General features: G+C 38.9%; 1 non-coding gene across 1 annotated transcript; it reads right to left on the bottom strand.

Annotated features, from left to right (window-relative positions):
• Positions 1–7,343: 7,343 nt before the first annotated feature.
• On the bottom strand, positions 7,344–7,450 carry LOC145953979 (small nucleolar RNA R71). Its single transcript, XR_014431191.1, has one exon. It is a non-coding gene; the product is annotated as a small nucleolar RNA R71 (small nucleolar RNA).
• Positions 7,451–7,661: the final 211 nt, after the last annotated feature.

The raw sequence follows: 7,661 nt of genomic DNA, 5'->3' as shown, positions 1-7,661 counted from the left end.
CTGAGCCTGGAGAGGCTTGCCGAAATAATACTCTTTCAGAATAATTGAGCCTGGAGAGGCTTGCCGAAATAATACTCTTTCAGAATAAATGAGCCTGGAGAGGCTTGTAGAAATAATACTCCCCAGAGAAACCTCAGCTCGCGCTCAGAACAAATCCCCAGCGAAAGCTATCAAAGCAAGATCGTCAAAATCCCCAATGGAAGCGCGATCATCCAAGCAGAATATCCAAGTCAAAGGACTTAAACTTCCTCAGTAAAGATAGCTCTCCAGCTCAAGCGTTGAGTGAGGCTAAGCCTGCAGAGGCTTCCTAAATAATACTCTGGGATACATAAGATCCCCCATTCCCAGTCGCCTACTCAGAGGCATCCCTACAAAAAGAGAAAATCAAAAATATCAATAAGTATTCCCCAAGTGGAATCCGGCTCTTAGCCAAACATCGAACGTCAAGCCGATACGCCTAACAGAAGAGGCTAATCAAAATCAACGACAAAATCCCCCAGCGGATAACAGCCTACACAGAGGCAACACAATCAGAAAATCAAAGAGAGACACCCGAATAAGGACAACCGGGATACTCCACTCACGTCAAAAGGACGTCAGCGAAACATAAGGCATCGCTCAACTCAGAGAGAGAGCATCTGTGTCTACACCCCAAGGAGCCAAAAATTCCCATGGGTACCAACTAAGCAATGCAAGTTGGGACACAAGAACCTATGAATGACTGCACATCCCCTAGACGGATCCCTGCGTTATCTAGCCCTCAGCGGCACAAAATCAGAAAAACAAACCGTCGAAGCAGCATTGTGGACTGTGGAGACAAACTATACTCAACTACCTCATTTTGAGAGGCAAAGTCTGGAGAGACGATACTCAAACGAAGTCTGGAGAGACGGTACTTGATGTTGTGTATTTTACTCGTATTTTAGCACTTTAATTCACAAGAATTCATAGCAAAATCATGCATATCTTTCATGTTTTTAATAAATTTTTATATCATTTTCCTATTTTATGCTTTTCTTGGTATGTGTTGTGTTTTCTCTAAGCAGGATCAAGATTTAAGAATTAAAGAGGAAATGCTGAGCTACAGGGAAAATCACGGCCGTGATTCTAAATCACGCCCGTGATTCACCAGGGACAATCACGGCCGTGATTCTAAATCACGCCCGTGATTCACCAGAGAAAATCACGGTCGTGATTCCCAATCACACCCGTGAACGCCACTGACCCTTCATAGATGTGCTCCAGAGAAGATCACGGTCGTGATTCTCAGTCACGGCCGTGATTCACTTCGCGTCCCAGCTGTTTAAGTTTTGTTTTTATTTTTTATTTTATCTTTGTAATTTTTATCTTGGTAGTTTTACCTTTTTACCCTTTTAGGTTATAAATTAGATTAAGTTAGCCTAGAACGGGGTTGGTTTTCGGAGACAGTCTTTTAGTTTTCGACACTTGGAGAAGGTTGGGCGCCTGTGCCATCGACTCTAAGGTTTACTTTTCTTTTATTCTTTTCTTCTTGGAGAACTACTATGAACTCCTGTGAGTAGTATCCCTTTTTCTGGGATCAGGGCTTAGCCTCTGAGAACCTCTTTATTAATGCATTATTCAGTTTCTTAATTTTATTCCAATTCTTGATCTGTTCTTTTATATTTTATATATGAACTTTAATATTATTGTTTTCATAATAACATTAATTAAGGATGAACTGAGAGGAGAACTTGATTATAATTATGATAAACAATTAATCTTAATTTTCATAATCATAGATAATTAGGGATGAACTGAGAGGAGAACCTAATTATCGGAACCTAAAGGAATAGACTTGAGTGTTAAATCACGAGAGTAGATTTAAGCTTTCGAGGAGCAATAGATTAACAAAGATCTTAACGGGTTTAATTGAACGCAATTACCACGAGAGTAGGGATTAATTTTAATTAAACACGTCCTCGTAGCCTGAGAAGGTGCAAGGATTAAATTAGGTTAAGACTACCTTCAAGATGGAATAGAATTAATTAATGAAAATAATAATTCAATAATGTTGGAACTCTTTGTGCGAACCCTAGATTCCCGGAAATCTCCTTATCTTATCTTAAAGTTTTATCTTATTCATTAATTGCATTACTATCTCTTTTACCTTCAAATCTGATCTTATCATCTCAAAACAGAAATTCCATCTGTTTTAAAATTCAAATTAAAATACTAGTAATTCTAGGTCAAACACGTAGTCCCTGTGATTCGATATTTATTACTTGACGACAACCGTACACTTGCGGTTTTTCACACAACAAGTTTTTGGCGCCGTTGCCGGGGACTACGTCTCTTGATTTAAATTACAATTATTTTAATTCGAATTTTTAAAAAAAAAAAAAAAAATTTAAATAAATAAATAATTTTTTTTTAGTGTTTACTTCTCCAATTCAGATTTCACGGGTCACTTTCTTTTTTTTGCAGTGCCTTAGGATTAATGCAAAAGAGATCTCTACGTCTTGGGAAACCAACACCACTTGATCCTGAGATTGAAAGAACTCTCCTGAGAAGGAAAAGAAACCTTTCTAGAGAATTTGACATGGCTGCACAACGAGATAATTTACCGCTTCGGGATTACTCTGCACCCGTAGCTCGTGGGATACCTGGAGGGGAGATGCGAACTGGAGCTACTGTACCAGCTTCTCTGGTGAATATGCTCAAACAGAACACCTTTGGAGGACTACCATCAGAAGATCCTAATGACCACTTAGAGGGGTTCTTGGAAATCTGTGAGACCCAGCAATTTGATGATGAAGTTTCTGATGGAATGCGACTCCGCTTATTCTCACTCACCTTGAGAGATAAGGCAAAGGTGTGGCTAAGAACAGTGCCTAGAGAAAAGATAGCAACTTGGGAATTATGTGAAATAGCTTTTCTAGAGAAATTCTCTGGAAAAATTTTGGAAAATTTTTTGGGAAAACCCCAGAAAGAATCACGACCGTGATTCTAAATCACGGGCGTGATCTTCTCTGGAAAATTTTTGGAAAAATTTTTGGGAAAACCCAGAGAGAATCACGGCCGTGATTCTAAATCACGGGCGTGATCTTCTCTGGAAAAAATTTTGGGAAAACCCAGAGAGAATCACGACCGTGATTCTAAATCACGGGCGTGATCTTCTCTGGAAAATTTTTGGAAAACCCCAGAGAGAATCACGGCCGTGATTATAAATCACGGGCGTGATCTCCTACAGATACAGCCCGTGATTTTTGAAATCCCACTTTCCCTTATATATTCTTCCCCCTCCTTTTACATTCTCACTTCTCTCAAACCTACGACCCATTCTCTCTTTTCTTCTCTCCCAAACCCTAGCTTCTCACTTCTTCTTCCTCTTCTTCCCTCTTCCTCCCACATTCACTCCTTCCGTTCATCCATGGCTCCCAAGCGCACCCGTACCGTTGGTTCGTCCTCCACCGCTTCCGATACCCACAGTTACGAGGAAGAAGCAAGTGAAATTCCGCAACTTCCTCCGAGGTTCTATCGGAACGATGAACAGCGTGAGCGGAACGAGGTATTACGCTTCCGCACTATCCATCCTACCAGGTATCTCGACTTCCCATTTATTCGTAAGTTGGGTTTACGTGCTGATATCAATTTCATGTTAACTAACATTGGGTGGACAACCTTTGCTACCATGCATAATGATGTTGTTTATCCTCGACTAGTTCTTGAGTTCTTGAGCTCTCTCCACACGGAAATATTATCTGGGCCAAATTGTTCTGAAGGGTTGATTTCTTTCCGTATGTTTAACCAAGAACACGAATTAACCCTAGCTCAGTTCAATAATATTTTTGGATTTCCCACTGGAGGGAGCACGAGAACCCCAAGTTCTTTCAACCCTGGTTCTTTTTGGTATAGTTTGACAGGTACAAGTAATTGGGTCGCTGGAAAATGTAATTCCTCTGCTTTCCGCCATCCCGCCATCCGTATTATGCACCGCTATATTGCCTCTACTGTTTTGGCCCGAGGTGATTCTGAAGGAAAGGTTCGTTTGAGCGACCTTTTACTTTTATGGGCTATGATGGAAAACAGAGAGGAGCCTATTGATTCTGGCAGTCATTTGGCACGACAGTTCCAGAGTATTTCCAATACCAGCCACGGTGCGATTGTGAATGGCGGCCTCATTACCACTATAGCCAAACACCTTGGCTATCACGCTTGGCTGGACCAGTTAGAACCACTCCCTGGAAGCCGTACTATTAATTTTGCTACCTGCTCTTCTATGAACTGCATTGCGAAAGATGAAGATGATAAATACTACTTTGTAGTAACCCAGTCGGGAGTGCACCACCAGTTACCAAATCCAACATACACCGTGAAGAACCGGGCTACCTGGCAGTTTCCACTGGAGCCATTAGAGGACCGACCTCCAGCAGCTGAGGAAGCGGCTCCTGCAGATGAGGAAGCAGCTCCTGAACAACCCCCTCTACATCCTGGACCTGAGGTGGACAATGCTGCTATCCTAGCAGCTATTCAATCAATGGATAACCGGCTGCAACAAATGGATGAACGCCAGCAGCATTATAATTACATGGTTGATCAAATGTATAAATGGCACATTCAACGGTATCCAGATGATTTTCCACCACAGTGAGATCTTTCTTATTCCTTATTTTACTCTGATGCTTAGGGACAAGCATTCCTTTCTGTTGTGGGTTGGTTGCATATTCATGCATTTTATAATTGTGTCAAAATAATCTATCATGCATTCATTAGCTCTTTGCTTCGGGACAAGCAAATCTTTAAGTTTGGGGTTAGGAGGATGTACGCATTTCATTCATTCATGCAAAAAAAAAAAAAAATAAAAAAATAAAAAAAAAAATCATGCATATATACATATTCAGTTAATCCCAGCTTGAATTTGTGTTTGAAAAGTAAATATTTTTAATGAAATTGTTCGTCTTTGAAAACACTGAATGTGATGAATTGAATCTTGAAGTCTCAGAACAAAAGGTTGAAAAATTAGCTGGTTTTGTGGCTAGCACTTGGTTCTTAGTATTGAGGCTTGAAATGATCGAGAATTATAAAAATAGTCTCTTGAAGATAAATTCTTTTTAATTCGTGCTTAAAAGCTTTTGGGGGGTAAATAAAAAAAAATATAATAAAAAAAAAAATATATATCACCTAGCACCCCTTTGAGGTCATAGGTTAGAGGGAGAATATTCTTAACCTTAGAAAACTAAGGGAACTAATTAGCTACTGGGGAATTGTTTAGTAAAATAGCTAACCCCCTTTGAGGCTACATGTTCTTGAAATTATCATCCTCTCTACACTGATTGGCTACTGGGGAAATGTTTTAGGTGAGACAAAAACAAAAATAAAAATATTACCCCCATTTGTGTCACAAGCATCGAAAAATTATTTCTGTTAAATTATCTTCATTTGACTAATGAGCTTTACAAGATTTGACATCATGAAACCCTTAGAAACTAAGAGTTGGTGCTAGTAATGAAAGATTAAGATTCTAATTGGACCTTGTGAGACTAAGAGTGAAGATTTTAAATGCTCAGTTAATTCTTGATGAATTTTTTTTCAAAGTGCTAATTATTGTTTGAGGACAAACAAAAGTTCAAGTTTGGGGTTATTTGATGTTGTGTATTTTACTCGTATTTTAGCACTTTAATTCACAAGAATTCATAGCATAATCATGCATATCTTTCATGTTTTTAATAAATTTTTATATCATTTTCCTATTTTATGATTTTCTTGGTATGTGTTGTGTTTTCTCTAAGCAGGATCAAGATTTAAGAATTAAAGAGGAAATGCTGAGCTACAGGGAAAATCACGGCCGTGATTCTAAATCACGCCCGTGATTCACCAGGGACAATCACGGCCGTGATTCTAAATCACGCCCGTGATTCACCAGAGAAAATCACGGTCGTGATTCCCAATCACACCCGTGAACGCCACTGACCCTTCATAGATGTGCTCCAGAGAAGATCACGGTCGTGATTCTCAGTCACGGCCGTGATTCACTTCGCGTCCCAGCTGTTTAAGTTTTATGTTTTTATTTTTTATTTTATCTTTGTAATTTTTATCTTGGTAGTTTTACCTTTTTACCCTTTTAGGTTATAAATTAGATTAGGTTAGCCTAGAACGGGGTGGTTTTTCGGAGACAGTCTTTTAGTTTTCGACACTTGGAGAAGGTTGCGCGCCGGTGCCATCGACTCTAAGGTTTACTTTTCTTTTATTCTTTTCTTCTTGGAGAACTACTATGAACTCCTGTGAGTAGTTTCCCTTTTTCTGGGATCAGGGCTTAGCCTCTGAGAACCTCTTTATTAATGCATTATTCAGTTTCTTAATTTTATTCCAATTCTTGATCTGTTCTTTTATATTTTATATATGAACTTTAATATTATTTTTTTCATAATAACATTAATTAAGGATGAACTGAGAGGAGAACTTGATTATAATTATGATAAACAATTAATCTTAATTTTCATAATCATAGATAATTAGGGATGAACTGAGAGGAGAACCTAATTATCGGAACCTAAAGGAATAGACTTGAGTGTTAAATCACGAGAGTAGATTTAAGCTTTCGAGGAGCAATAGATTAACAAAGATCTTAACGGGTTTAATTGAACGCAATTACCACGAGAGTAGGGATTAATTTTAATTAAACACGTCCTCGTAGCCTGAGAAGGTGCAAGGATTAAATTAGGTTAAGACTACCTTCAAGATGGAATAGAATTAATTAATGAAAATAATAATTCAATAATGTTGGAACTCTTTGTGCGAACCCTAGATTCCCGGAAATCTCCTTATCTTATCTTAAAGTTTTATCTTATTCATTAATTGCATTACTATCTCTTTTACCTTCAAATCTGATCTTATCATCTCAAAACAGAAATTCCATCTGTTTTAAAATTCAAATTAAAATACTAGTAATTCTAGGTCAAACACGTAGTCCCTGTGATTCGATATTTATTACTTGACGACAATCGTACACTTGCGGTTTTTCACACAACAAGTTTTTGGCGCTTCGGGATTACTCTGCACCCGTAGCTCGTGGGATACCTGGAGGGGAGATGCGAACTGGAGCTACTGTACCAGCTTCTCTGGTGAATATGCTCAAACAGAACACCTTTGGAGGACTACCATCAGAAGATCCTAATGACCACTTAGAGGGGTTCTTGGAAATCTGTGAGACCCAGCAATTTGATGATGAAGTTTCTGATGGAATGCGACTCCGCTTATTCTCACTCACCTTGAGAGATAAGGCAAAGGTGTGGCTAAGAACAGTGCCTAGAGAAAAGATAGCAACTTGGGAATTATGTGAAAGAGCTTTTCTAGAGAAATTCTTTCCTCCTTCTAAAACTAAAGAATTGAGGAAGAAAATCACTAATTTCCAACAAGGCACTGGAGAAACTATTTATGAAGCATGGGAGCGGTTCAAAGGATATCTTCAAGCATGCCCACAACATGGCTTCAACCGTTGGCTTACCATCCAATTTTTCTTTGAAGGATTGGACCAACAAAGCACCATGATATTAGACTCAGCAGCTGGAGGATCTTTCATGGGGAAACCTATTAATGACTGCATGATTATTTTGGAAAATGTAGCCTCAAATCACAGCCAATACAGTGAAAGAGAAGTCACAGCAAGGAAAGGAACTCCGGGGCGATATGAAGTGAACAAT

This window comes from Cajanus cajan, chromosome 1, assembly GCF_000230855.2.
Source record: "Cajanus cajan strain Asha chromosome 1, NIPB_CcT2T_4, whole genome shotgun sequence".
Classification (NCBI taxonomy): Eukaryota; Viridiplantae; Streptophyta; class Magnoliopsida; order Fabales; family Fabaceae; genus Cajanus; species Cajanus cajan.
The sequence above is the reverse complement of the archived record's forward strand: the minus strand, read 5'-3'. Positions and strand labels throughout refer to the sequence as shown.